Source organism: Lepidochelys kempii, chromosome 22 (genome assembly GCF_965140265.1).
Source record: "Lepidochelys kempii isolate rLepKem1 chromosome 22, rLepKem1.hap2, whole genome shotgun sequence".
NCBI lineage: Eukaryota > Metazoa > Chordata > Testudines > Cheloniidae > Lepidochelys > Lepidochelys kempii.
In genome coordinates, this window is record NC_133277.1 from 17,618,479 (window position 1) to 17,633,429 (window position 14,951).

Here is a 14,951-nt window from a genome sequence, read left to right on the forward strand (position 1 = left end):
CCCTGAAGGGTGCCAGTCTGACCCTGGAGAGACCAAAGCACATGGTGATATGTGCAGTGGTAGAGAGATGTTCCTGGTGATAGATAGATAGATAGATAGATAGATAGATAGATAGATAGATAGATAGATAGATAGATAGATAGATAGAATATCAGGTTGGAAGGGACCACAGGAGGTCATGTAGTCCAACCCCCTACTCAAAGCAGGACCGATCTCCAACTAAATCATCCCACCCAGGGCTTTGTCAAGCCTGACCTTAAAAATATCTAAGGAAGGAGATTCCACCACCTCCCTAGGTAACACATTCCAGTGTTTCACCACCCTCCTAGTGAAAAAGTTTTTCCTAATATCCAACCTAAACCTCCCCCACTGCAACTTGAGACCATTACTCCTTGTTCTGTCATCTGCTACCATTGAGAACAGTCTAGAGCCATCCTCTTTGGAACCCCCTTTCAGGTAGTTGAAAGCAGCTATCAAATCCCCCCTCGTTCTTCTCTTCCGCAGACTAAACAATCCCAGTTCCCTCAGCCTCTCCTCATAACTCATGTGTTCCAGTCCCCTAATCATTTGTGTTGCCCTCCGCTGGACTCTTTCCAATTTTTCCACATCCTTCTTGTAGTGTGGGGCCCAAAACTGGACACAGGACTCCAGATGAGGCCTCACCAGTGTCGAATAGAGGGGAACGATCACGTCCCTCGATCTGCTGGCAATGCCCCTACTTATACAGCCCAAAATGCCATTGGCCTTCTTGGCAACAAGGGCACCCTGTTGACTCATATCCAGTTTCTCGTCCACTCTAACCCCTAGCTCCTTTTCTGCAGAACTGCTGCCGAGCCATTCGGTCCCTAGTCTGTAGCGGTGCATGGGATTCTTCCGTCCTAAGTGCAGGACTCTGCACTTGTCCTTGCTGAACCTCATCAGATTTCTTTTGGCCCAATCCTCTAATTTGTCTAGGGTCCTCTGTATCCTATCCCTACCCTCCAGCGTATCTATCTCTCCTCCCAGTTTATTGTCATCTGCAAACTTGCTGAGGGTGCAATCCACACTGTCCTCCAGATCATTGATGAAGATATTGAACAAAATCGGCCCAAGGACTGACCCTTGGGGCACTCCACTTGACACCGGCTGCCAACTAGACATGGAGCCATTGATCACTACCCGTTGAGCCCGACAATCTAGTCAACTTTCTATCCACCTTATAGTCCATTCTTCCAGCCCATACTTCTTTAACTTGATGGCAAGAATACTGTGGGAGACCGTGTCAAAAGCTTTGCTAAAGTCAAGGAACAACACGTGCGGTTGTTCCCTGCTGCAGACTTGAATTTGGCTGCCCCCAGTGATGGGCAGAAAAGCATTCAGCAGGGAAGAAGAGGGGGGACTGAGGCATGTGAAGCGCTAATACAAGTTGGTGGCTGTTTCATGTTATGTTTTTGTGCAGGTCCCAACCCCTTCCCCTGGGAGAATTACAAGCCAGACGCTGCTTTTCCACTTCCCCAGCCGTGGAACTAAGCCCAGAAATGTTTGACCTGTCCAAAGCTCCCGCATCAGTGTGATTTCTGGAGGTGGGGCTGGTGAAAGGGACTAAACGGACGCCCCTGCCAACTGAGGCCCTCTGCTTATATCACAGGCACCGCATGGGTGGTGGCAGGACAAGCTTCCTACACCAGCAACACACCCGCATGCAGAGAGATTGGATGGAGTTCAGCCAGCATGGAGCATCGATGCCTTGGCTTCTCTGTTGAGACTCCCCATGGGGAGAGAGACAGCAACTCAGACCATGCTCCAGCAGCTTATTCCCATGTAGGCCACAGAACAGCTCTCCTGAGACAAAGACCATCCATCCAAGTGCATATCCCCCGCCCCGTCTCTACAGTATTTCTCAACCAACCCTTCCCACTGCCCTTGGGGTGGCTTCTTGGATTAAAGCTGGTCTGATCATCCGTAGGCCAAGGGGATACTGCCAGGATGCTGCCTGGAGATCATATGAAACAGACCTCAGGAACATCCAGATCCACGCTCCTAAGATGTGTTCAGAGCCAGCGGGAGCTGAACAGCAAAATGGCCTTGCCACCAAGGCTGATACAGACAGAGACGGCTCCCCTGTGTTGGTTTGCTGGAAAGAGGGATGTGTCACTGGGAGAGAGAACAGATATTCTATGATATCCGGCCTGTTCTGCACCATCATGATGAGCTCGCAAGGCAGGCTGTCTAGGGCCATGCCTCTGCACAGTCTAGACCCCCATGCATGTACCTCAGAGTACTTTGCAGTAGTAGCCACAGACTAAGGCAGCACGGTCCAGTGCTTAGAACCAGATCTGGGACCTGTTTCCATCTCTGAGGCTGCCCTTGGACAAGTCAGCTCTGCTCCCTTCTCACATCCTCAGTTATGTCTATTCAGACTGAGTTCTTTGGGGCAGGGACTGTCTCTCGTTATGTGCCTCACACAAGATGACTTTGGTTAATTATCCCCATTTTACAGATGGGGAAAGTGAAGCACAGGGAAGCAAAGAGACTTGCCCATGGCCACCCAGAAACAGTGGCAGAGTCAGGAATGTGTTTATATCTCCCAATATCTGTGTTACACAATGGAAACTGTGTGCTGTGTAATGCCCCCCAAATAGCTCTGTTCTTTTGTCTATATATTATTAAACATGGCTGGGGCGGGGGGTGTCGAACCATGACAAACCTGGCAGTTTATTTCTTTGCTGGATTCCAGCTCCCACGGTCGCTGTCAGGTTTAGAATTCTTTCTACCGGATGATCTCACTCTGCTTCCAAACAATATTCTCCCAGCAGACCTCCCCGGGTCTCTGTCACTTTAGAAATAAAACAAAACTATCAATTCCTTAATTGTTTTCCTTCCTCTCTAGGGCATCATAAACCGCAGATGTCATTCAACAGCTAATATACTGCTCCTTCCCTCACTCTAGCCATCCGGGGTCTTTCTCTCAGCTAGAGTGATAGCAAACTACCTGCAGGCTGCTTTTGTTGGCGGCCAGCAGAGAAGGCTAGAACAGGACCCAGGGGACATGGGGAGGCAAAGCATCTCCTTTCTGGAGGACTTCCAAACACAAGGCAGGAGTCCGTCTCGTTAGCTTTTCTCTGCTTTCCATTCATTGGCGGTATAGGTTTGTTTCCAAGAAAGTGAGGAATTAAGATCATTAGCACTCAAGTGCTGTTGCCAGGTACTAAGGTTTTCAAACACAGCTCTGCTCACTCCTGACCTGCAGCGTCCCGCCCCCTGGCCCCTTAATTCCCCTGCTGTTCCACTCCTGTGCTCCGATACAGCTCTCCTAGTGCACCTCTGTCCTGTCCTGCAGCAACTCCCCCACCCCTGCCACTATTCCAGTCTTAGGCTTGCAACACAGCTCTGACAATGCCCTTCAACCTCGTCTTACAGAACCCCTGCTGCTCCAGCCCTTGGCTCCCCATGCAGTTCTGCCAACAAACCCCAGCCCTGCCTTGATGCATCCCCCTACTAGCCCATTCTTGGGCCCCTCACTCAGCAAAGCCAGCGCCCCTCAGTCTTGTCTGGCAGCACCTCTTGCTATTTCAGTCCTGGGCTCCCCACACAGTACTACCCTGCTGGCCAATTCTTGCCACCCCCACACCTCTATTCCCTCGAATCTGGTCCCGAGGCTCCCCTTACGTCAGGAACTGCTCGCTGCACAGGTCTCTGTAAGCAGTTACACAACAGAGTCTCAGGAGAGAACAAGGAAGCTATGAGGAAACTAGCCAAACCTTTCAATCCATTTATCAAAGCGCCTGCAGTTCCCATTTCAGGGCGAAGGAAACAATAAAACACATTGAGCATAGAAAGCTGCATCCGGAGCATTTTATTAAATGTAGGGGAAAAAATAAATAAGTGCAGGCCTGTTGGCTCATGCCAACTCTTGTTCTACATCAAACGCCTCTGGTCCCAGACTAATGGTGTTATGTAGGCTGCTATATTGGTTCTTTGCTTTATGATACTGCCCCTTATGCTTGCGATTTATTCTCTTGAGTTCAGCAATTATTGGACATATTCGCCTCAAATGTGACTTATTGAATCATTGCTATAATGTCCGTAACAAGCCCCATTACACGTTTTCTGTGGGCTGTGAACTACAGATCTTCAGCCCCAGACATTGAGCAAAAGGGGATAATTCCATTAGCTGGCCTCAGTAATAGACTGTTGGCCAATAGTTATGGACGGAGGCAGTGCTGCCTAGTAGACAGAACCCTGGACAAGGACCCAAAAGACTTGAGTTCTGTTTCTAGCTCCTCCGCTGGTTGCTGAGTGAATATGGGCAAGTCACTTTGCCTCCCTTTGTGCCTCAGTTTCCCCATGTGAAAAGCAAAGATAATATTATTTCTTTGTAACATTCTTTGAGATCTATGAATGAAAACACTATGCAAGAGCTAGGTCTTGTCTCTTATTATGTGCACTAGCCACAAGAGCAAGCAGAACAAACATCTCACATGCCCACCTTACTTGTGAGCTTGCTAGCCCTTGCCTGTGGTACAGAAAGGCATGACAGGAATGTTAAAGCCATGGAGTGATGTTGCCAACATCTAAAGGTGGGGGTTACCATAGTTTAGGCCAACCCATGCTGGCTTCAGAGCAGACTCTAAAGCCACATTAAGTGTGCCTGAGTACAAAAAGTGAAGATGTTATATCTAAAATTGGGTGGGAAAGGAATTTGGGGCTAGGAAACCACTGAAAATCTAGCCCCAAAGTCTTGGGGTTTAGCTGCTGAGAGGCGGACAAAGATCTGGGACAGTTATTACAATCAAATCCCATTTATCTCCTCTTGACTGCTTGGGATAGACTAGAGCATGGAGTCAGGCTCTAGTCTGAAAGCTGGGTTTTATCATCTGCAGGATTATTAGCAGGTATGACGGGGATGTTTTTTTCTTCAGAAGAATAAATCAGTTCCTTCTTCTTCCGACTTGTCTGAACACCTCATTTAAACATTTATCATAGGGCACGGCATGCGATCTTCTTTACAAATTGAGGTGTTACACAGCCTTGAATAAGCTGACACGCTGCAGATAGCATTGTGAGTATTTTGTCACCCTGATATTTTGCGGTGTAGTTGTGTATCACTTTTGACTGCTGCTTGTTCACGAGATGTAATGATCCTTTTTAAACAGTGCCACTATAATTAAAGTTTTATAAAAATCTTCAAAAGAGGAGTGGGGGGGGAAGCCTTCTTCAAAACAGACTTACAAAGAGATGTCACAGAGGGAGAAAGCGAAACTCTGACATGTGTAGCAATCACTCTGCGACTACAAATCCCTCGGAAATGTTTCACTGGAGCTCAGGATTCAAGTACTAATATATATAAAACCTGCAGCACCTAGATAGCATTCCTGGAGTCTATTGATTGATTAAGGACTGCCTGCCTCTGGAAGACTAGACTCAGAAGGCTTGATTCACCACCATATTACTTCAGTCTTTTGCTGGTGTAACTCCATCAATTCAGGTGTCACACTGGAGTAATGCCTGCAGAGAATCAGGCCCTGAGAAGCAAAGAGGCTTGCAGAACTAATTGGCTCTCAGTTTCTCTATTTCAGTGCACAGAAAACAGTATACTGCACTACCTAGGGTTCTAGCTTTCTACCAATACTTCCTGGACAAGATTACTTGGGTTTATGATCAGTTAACATTCAATCAGTGCACACCAGGTATAATTAGTTGATTTTTCTGAACATCCTCAAAAAATGGTTCTTAAAACGCTCGTTTTACTAAAGCTGGAAATATCAGTGGTGAGGGGATGAAACGGCAAATAGGCAGCCCAATTCTGGCTGATGCCTGGAGCAAAACGTCTGGATGAGTCACTGAATTATCTGAAGCTCTTGAAATTGTAGATCTTGATCTGAAAGCCACATCCCTCTCTCTCGCTCGCTCTCCCTCTCCCTTCCTCTCTCCATGTTTCAGTGCTTTTCACGTCTTCAGAGGAGAACAAGACTCCAGGAGGAAGCATGTGCTGCACTAGGAGTCAGGAGACCTGCAATCTAAGTTCTCCACGGGCCTGCTCTGTGATCAGAGGCAAATCACTTCACCCCTGTTTCCCATCTGCCTTGCCTATTTAGGTTGTAAAGTCTTCAGGGTAAGCAGTTTCTCTTTCTGTGTTCATACAGCAGCTAAAGCAGCAGGGCCCTGATTGCAATATAAGCTAGCAAACAAAACCTATGTTTAGGGGCAGTTGAAACTGTGACAGGGCACCCCGTCCATCCCCACCCAGAAAAGCATGGAAATAAGAAGTGAAGAGGAAAGATTCGTACACTCCTTTCCACCTTCGTATTGCCTGCAACACTGTCCATAACGAACGTCTATCCAAAAGCTATACGTACTCCAGCTCCATCCAACTGCGGCTCAAAATGCAAAACTTTAATAGGGACCTCGTGTGTTATATCAGCAGATTCAGCACTGTCCCACATTCCATGCACTGGGGATGTTTTTGTTCCTTAACACTGCTGAGGCCACTGCTAAAGGTCTCAGGGCAAAGGTAAGCAGTGACATCAGGCCAGGCCAAAGACTGAGCCATTGCTCTGAGGGCTGGGCATGGGTAAATTTCTTTGGGTGCTTTGGGGAGATAGATTACCCAAGGCTCTGGATGGAGTAGCATGGTGCTGTGATTGTCATGACAACCCCATCATTCATGACAAACACCCTCCCACAAATGAGACAAGAGCTGCAGATGGAAGACCCTCCAGCCAGCCCCGGCTGGCAAGGCAATCCACATTCATTGTATGAGCAGCATCAGCACTTGGTGTGTCACCAGACGGGCTGCTGCCACCTTCAGGGTTGTTTCCCGGGACCTGCTGCCTGCCACATGTTTACACAACCCTGCTGAAGGGGAGGCAGTATCTCTCTCTCCATCCTGCTGAGCATCCTGATGGGAAGCCTTTATTCATGTGAGTACGCCAGGACTGCACAGTTGGCGTAGACAGCTTGTTTTCCCGGCCAGGAGCGCATTACTAAAGACCTCTCCAGTGCCAAACACTGTGATATAAAGAGCCCCCTGTTTTTTCAACACTCAAAATGCAGTTGAGCGGTTGCGGGGGGGACTTGAGCTGATTGTTCCAGCCATGGTTTTGGTGTCATAATGAGCCATTTCAAAGGAGCATGATAATACTTTGGAGTTACACAATGGTTTCATCTGAGCATCCCAAAGCACCTTAACAAACATCCCCTAACTCAAAATCCAGTCAGTTTAAGAACGAAAAAAAATTAGATGTAGTTTAAGGTGCCACCTCTGCACCTGAATCCCCTTCTGGTTCAATCACACTCTCCTCTTTGACAAAAATATATTTTCCTCTTCTCTGCTGCTGCAGGAAAGACCCACACAACCAGGAAGTAACTGTATAGTGGAAGCTGTTAAACAGACTCTGCGTGCAATGCTGCTAAGTGCACAAAGCAAGCAGACTGAAAAGAAGAGAGAAACCTTTTCCTCTCCTGCAATCTCTTACCATCACAATGCCTCAGGAGGTGTGGAATCGGAATGGTGCTATGAACTCTGATGGAGCAATGCCGATTTCCGCTTGCTGGGCATCTGGCCATGGGGATACTGGTGACAAAGGCAAGTAACACATTTTCAGACGTGTGATCTCTAAGTTGGACACATGCCTTGAAGCTCCACCAGCCATTCTTGGGAATTATTAGTATTATTATTTGTATTACCGTAATGCCTTGGCACCTCAGTCATGGACCAGCACCCCATTGTGCTAGGCACCATACTGGCAGATATTATTATCCTCCTTTAACATATGGGGAAATAGTGAAGGGAAGTGATTTTCCCTAGGCTGCACAGTGAGTCAGTGGCATAGCTGGGAATAGAACCCGGTGCATTCTGACTCCCAGCCCCAGATCTAATCACAGGACGACAATATTTCACCTCTTTCATCAGCACCTTCCCTCTCAATCCCCCTCCCTTCTCCTCTCCCAGGGGTTCATGTTGGCTGCTGACAAACAGCACCATTATGATGTGCACTAAAGTTTGTGGTGGAACAAAAATTACAGGCTTTTAAGCTGAGAAGAAGCAATTTCTGATGCAATGCTATCAGTGCTTGGCACAGCCACCCCAAAGCACATCGCTTGGGCGGCAAAGATTGAGAGGGTTATGGGAGTTGGGAGGGTGAAGGATATAATCCCTAATGGTATTGCACTAACTCTTCTCAGCTAGGAAGGGCTGCATCAGTGTGATGGACTCCCAGATAAACAGATGATCTCATCCACCCTCACAAAAGAAGCCTGACCCCTAATTTGTTAAATCCAGAGATATAATGCTGAGTTAACCGCTAACAAGCAGTCTGGAGACAGAGGTGGCAATGGGGCTCAGAACAGAGGAATTTCTCACCTTTTTTTTGTGGCACCAAACAGGAATCACACCAGGGTGATTCAGGTCCTTGGACACAGGGTTTTGGAGAAGGTTATAATTTGTAACCACCTGACAGGTACTGTGGCTTGGAAGTCAGTTGATTAGTTTTCTCTCCAGTAGGCCGCATGTATTTAGAGGAGCTGTGCAGAAACACAGTCTGGGTCTTCCTTTCTCTGAGTGGCAAATGCATCAGGGGCTTTCAATACAAGGCTTAGTTCTTTTTACTTTCTAGGTAGGGATACAGACCTGAAGGACTGGTAGGTTATAAATGGACACGCTGCTGGGCCTCTGAGGTTGTAGAGCCAAATCGGAGTCTCAAATGCAAACCCAGGAGAAACTTTTCAACTCCTTTGGGCCCAAGTCACCATTTCCCTGCACCAGTGCAAAGAGGGCGAAAATCATTGTCCTTCTGAGTCAGCCACATTGTGCACTAATGGAAATGACTCCCTAAGAGTCCAAGCAAGAGGAATCAGGCCCCTTTGAGTGAGGAGGAGGCTGCTCTGATGGTTCAGACAGTCACAATCCACCACTCCAGATACAATGATTTTTTGCCCCAGGACTTCAGCGCATTAGATCCTATAATCTGTATACGGCACAAAAGAAAAACCCGTTGACTTCTCGAGCTGTGCATTTCCTACCACCAGCTCCTATCTGTCTCTAAAGGTTTCTGGCTCACCATGGGCTTCTCTTTGCTTTAATGGCTACCCTTCTAAGTCTGCAAAAGAAAACTTGAGAAAAACCCTGTGAAGTGTTGGCGGATGACTTTGGTTTATATATTTATATATTTTTCAAGTGTGTGACAGTCTCATTCAGTCTTATCTGACCGAACCTCTGTGCTGATCAGCCTTGGAAAGGCATCCCAGAGAGCGGGGGCATCTCAGCACTGCATCTGGAAATGCTCACAGAGCTGATGCTATGCTCAGAGACAAGAAATCACCTTGGAGTCCAAAGACTCGGAAAGGAGATAGTCACCCTGGAAACAAGGAGTGATGGCCAGGCACGGCCGTGCACGGAACCCTGGGCTCTGCTTCCTCAGGCCGTTGGGAAGGGAGCCGCAGCCTGCTTGGGGAGGGAAGGATGTGGGTGTGAATGAGGACTGGGTCATGGAGAAAAGATGAGTCCCAGCCTTACTTAACAGAAGTCCCGAATGCTTCTCTTGAACAAGACAAACACCTCTAACTGTGTATGTTTAATATTAAAGTGCAGTTCCACTCCAAAATGTGGCTATGGAGCCCAGTATTCTGAATACACTTTGATTTTTATTAATCGAATCATTATTCACAATTGTTGGGTGATGCGTTTATCCAGTTTGCAACCTATGGGGTGGGCTCATACTCGCCATTCATGGCATGGCACCCGTCATTTAAGTCTAGGATGACCAGATGTCCCGATTTTATAGGGACAGTCCCAATTTTGGGGTATTTTTCTTATATAGGCTCCTATTTCCCCCCACCCCCGTCCTGATTTTTCACACTTGCTGTCTGGTCACCCTATTTAAGTCGCCTGGTTTCTGTTCCTGATTGGGTGACTGAAACTTTTTAAGCTGGGTAACAAGCAGCAAGCAGTGAATAAGCCCCACATGAACTGAAGATTCCCATATCTCTGTATGAACACACTTCATTCATGCAGGGAATAAATACAGGAATAATATGAATACTACTTTGCTTTTGTGTAGGGGGCAAACATGCCTGTTGTGAACAGTTGTTTGGGAGGCCAAGGAGTGTTTGCAAGCATCATTTAGCAGCCTTCATCTAGCTGTTGTAATGGGGCTATTGGCATTCAATTCAGTGGGCCAAGTTCATCCCTGATGTGACTCCACTGCAGCTAATTGTAATTACAGAGGCATTAATTGGAGAGCTCCTCAGTTGATGTCAATCAGCATAGCTCCATTGAAGTCCTTGGAGCTATACCAATTTACATCTGTCCAATGGATTTACACCAAGGATAACTTTCACCCATCACCTTAAAAGTTCACTTGCTTTCCTGCAGGAAACACACAATTGGAACCACTGACTGGACCAGCAAACCTAGCCTGTGCTGTATGTGTAACCCACTGGTGGTCGGAACGTAATAATATGTCCCTTTAAACCTGATAACCCTGGCACTGCTAAGAGAATCCCAGCACTCCTCAGCCTGTTACATACAGTAAAGCCTGTTCCTGTATCAGTAAAACGCACTCACATGGGGCTGAGTTTGCCCACAAGATACTTCGTGGGCCCCTTTCCCAAGGAAATCTGGAGTGCACTGGTGACAGCACCGAGTGTCTAGAGCTGTCAGAGAGATTTCATCACTCAGGAACTCGGCATTTTTATAACAGGCAATCCGGAGATAAAAGTTGTCACTTCCAGTTTGTTGCCCACCCCTCAGCCCCCAGTAATACAACCAGGATCATCTGGTAGTGCAGAGGCTGCACTCTCCTACTGCTGCCTTTTTATAACAAAAAATGATTTAGCATTGATGATTCCTGGTCTGAAGCAGTTTGTCACCTGTGCTTTTATGATTACAGCGACTAAGGGGAAAAAGATGTCCTTTCAGATAAGCATTTGAAAGGGGGGAAAAATAGAAGCTTTCAAAGGGTCTTTGTTCTCTTGAAGTGCTCTCGCTCCAGAAGCCTGGCAGATTTCTCTGGAGGAGGGGAAGGAGGTGGAATTTAAAAACAAAATGCATCCTCGTTTTCAAACTGTTTCACATTAGCAGTCATCAATTATGGAATTTGCCTTGACTAATGTTTCAGGCCATTATATCACCCTCGATGTTTATAATTGGATCCTACATTAGGATAAATTCTCAAGGAAAAGGTTCCATGCTAAACAGGTTGTTTTGCTCTCTGTGGAACTCTCAGTGACATTTTGGTTACTAAAATAATCATTTGCTTTTTAACATTTATATGGAGAGATAAAAAAAAGGGCTAACCTTTTCCAAAAGCTGTACAGTCCCGGCTGAGGTCACTGTGGGGAATGAGGCTGGTGGCTCATGTCATCTTAGTTGTTTGTAGCAACAAGTTCCAACTGCAGCGTCACGGCACTTGGGTTTGGAGTTGGTTCTGTTTTAGAAGCAGGTGCGGACTGCAGGGTTGGGTCGGGCAGAAAGATCAACGCTAGGATTGATACCAATCATCCCAAGGCAGAACAGTCCATGGAGATGGGGCCACACTCCACATGGATCAGGGTGAAATGTGCTGGATGGGGGGCCCTGGAATGCCACTGCCTGGAAGACAAATCACACGGACCAGGGCTGTCAATGTGGCCTTTCTCACAGGTATCATGTTCACTTTTCAGTAACATTTTTTGCAGCTGCTAAACATGAAACAGGGAGGTGACAAAGGGCAGGAAGAAAAGTCATTCTGTGGCCTTAATGAACGTGGGTGTCACTATCATTAGAACTCAGAAGGAGTGACTTCCCCGAATACTTATCCTTCCTTGTTGATATGCATCCCACCAGCTGCAGCCAGTCCCTCTGCCAGTGCTGATGGCTTGTGTTTGCAGAGTTGGGGCACATCTAAATAAAAGCCCAGGCCCTACAGTCTGATCTGTTTGTCACACAGAGATAACAGATGAACCTTTGCCACTCTGACAGCGTGAGGCCGCACACAAAGGGTGACCTTTAGTGTGCCATTAATTTCCAGACCAACCCAATTTCCAGTCTCACTTGAGGGCATAATCACATCAATTAAAGCCTTTCGTTTTGAAATTCTCCCTATGAACCTGCACTCTTAATGTGATATAAGGGCCAAAGAGCAGTGAGTGAGTGTGTGTGTGTGTCTGTGTGTGTGTGTGAGAGAGAGAGAGAGAAGTAGGGGACCAGAGTGACATTTAGAAGCTGCTTCCTTGCTATTTGACAGGGTTTAGGCAGATAAACATAACATCAGGAGGTAAAGGGAAAACCCAAGCTTGGATTAAACAAGAACCAACTCAGTGAACCCAGATGCAACCTTTGGTGACATTAGAATGGGCTTGTGGCGCTTTGGAGAATTGCAGGAGACTCTGAAAAAAACCTGTAACACAAGAGTCCCAGGACGCATGCCTAGAGCTTAGGTAACTGGCTCATGGTTCGAGGGGAAAGGAGTTGTGAGACGAGTGTTGGAACCAGGATTGTTCTTGGCTGAGCTGAATGGAATGATAATTGATGGGGGGATGACAAACAATTGACTAGTTGTTCCTTGATGAAAGTTCAGAGAAAGAAGAAGCTGCAAGTAAGAAAAGTGATTTCCTTTCCAAAGGCCTTGTCATAGAACCCTTGACAATGCTAACTCGGAAACCGAAAGAGAGAGTGCACCTGTCATTAATATAAAGGGAAGGGTAAACCCCTTTAAAATCTCTCCTGGCCAGAGGGAAAATCCTCTCACCTGTAAAGGGTTAAGAAGCTAGGATAACCTTGCTGGCACCTGACCAAAATGACCAATGAGGAGACAAGATACTTTCAAAAGCTGGGGGGAGGGAAAAACAAAGACTCTGTCTGTGTGATGCTTTTGCCGGGAACAGAACAAGAATGGAGTCTTAGAATTTAGTAAGTAATCTAGCTAGATATGCGTTAGATTATGATTTCTTTAAATGGCTGAGAAATTAAGCTGTGCTTAATTAAGCTAATGGATATTCCTGTCTGTGTGTCTTTTTGTAACTTAAGGTTTTGCCTAGAGGGATTCTCTATGTTTTGAATCTAATTACCCTGTAAGGTATTTACCATCCTGATTTTATAGAGGTGATTCTTTTTTACTTTTTACTTCTATTAAAATCCTTCTTTTCAGAAACTGAATGCTTTTTCATTGTTCTTAAGATCCAAGGTTTGGGTCTGTGGTCACCTATGCAAATTGGTGAGGATTTTTACCAAACCTTCCCCAGGAAGTGGGGTGCAAGGGTTGGGAGGATTTGGGGGGGAAAGACATTTCCAAACAATGCTTTCCTAATAAAAATAAACCCAGATAAACGTTTGATGGTGGCAGTGGAAGTCCAAGGGCAAAGGGTAAAATAGTTTGTACCTTGGGGAAGTTTTAATCTAAGCTGGTAAAAGTAAGTTTAGGAGGTTTTCATGCAGGTCCCCACAACCGCACCCTAGAGTTCAGAGTGGGGAACGAACCTTGACAGCTCCTTTGGAAACAGACTGCCTGATTCACCCCTCCATTGCGAGCATGAAACTGTAGCATTCAGCAATGCTTCCCTGGAGACACTCGTCCTGATTTACGACAATTGAGATTGGAAATTCCCAACATGTTGGGAAAAGTTTTGCCTCCTACCAGAGGTCTGCTCTGAGATGAGATGGGGAGTTGGTCCTTCAAAGTGTTCTCATGATGCGGAACATAGACAGTGTGCATACAGTCTGCATGTTGGGGGCAGGTGGGGAGGAAGGGGGCTTGCCCCTCAACAAAAGACCCTCCACTCCTTCCTTTTCCCTATTTCCTTTGCCTCTCCTGCAAACCCAGAGGCTCTGGTGGTAACATGACTAACAGACCATGCCAGACGACCAACATACTGGGTTCACCATGTGATTACCCCATGTCTATGGACTCTAACTGTCACATGGGTGATCTACATTACTTCATTGTTTATTGGCTGCATAGGCAAAGGGTTCTTGGGTTCCTAATCTAAGAATGTTTCCAGGACAGATGTGCCCTATTGTTTCCCTGCAGCAGCAATTAAGAGTGAATGAGTACTAGTCATGTAACTAGGATCCCTAGTTTCCCAAACTACTGGCCTTCTCCTCCGTTTGTATCAGAGACACAGGTACCCAAGGTGGGCCTCTGAGCTGCCGTGATGTCACCATGCTCTACAGCTCCTCAGGCACCTGGCCGGGCTCATCTGCTATAAACTAGGACTGGGAAGCCAAGGCCAGGGAGAGGCCATGTTCAGAGACACAAAACCTCCCTACTGAGGCTCGGAAGGCAGAGCTGGAGTGAGCCCTGATCTGAGCTCTACAACAGGTGCCTAAGAAACAGACATAGGCCCCAGGAGATCTGGGCTCTAAGCCTGGCCTTGACAGTGATTCACTGTCTGAACTGGGCAAGTCTCTTACCTCTGGTGTACCAGTTTTACCATCTTTAAAATGGAAACAACAATATGTCGCTACCTCACAGAGAGGTTGTGAGGCCAAAATTATTCCGGGTGAATTTCTGATTCCTTTGCTGACACTGGGCAGCACCTTGCTCGGTGAGTTGTCCCATTGACTTCATCCGGTCTGATAGAGGAATCCTCAATAAGCCAGAGTTTACTCTTTCTCATCCCTCTTTTACATCAGTATCATTCCACCCACTCCAACGGAGTTACCCCTGATTTATACCAGTATAAGGGAGAGAAGAACCAGGCCCACTGTGAGTAGGGGTAGCACAATCAGTCCCTGATCATCAAACAGCTTGTATTAGCATAAAAGCTGCGACTGATTTGTATACCTAGTTCATTAAACCAGTGGAGTTTTATGTCTGGACACACACGTCTCAGTTAAATCTGGCTCCACTGCAAACTAAACCAATATAACCCAGATTTAAAATGATAAAGAAAATCCACACAGGGTTTTCACCAGTTTAACCAAAGAATTTTTAAATCTGATTTGGGAACATAAGACTTCAGACTGGACAGCACCTCCTGAGTCAACAAGT

At 46.6% G+C, this 14,951-nt stretch overlaps 1 long non-coding RNA gene across 1 annotated transcript in view; it reads right to left on the bottom strand.

Moving 5' to 3' along the window:
• LOC140901752 (uncharacterized) overlaps positions 1–14,951 on the bottom strand; it is a 164,607-nt gene that overhangs the window by 66,478 nt on the left and 83,178 nt on the right. The window contains exon 3 of the long non-coding RNA XR_012155948.1: positions 11,279–11,572. This is a non-coding gene — a long non-coding RNA (uncharacterized lncRNA). The remainder of the gene's footprint in view (positions 1–11,278; positions 11,573–14,951) is intronic.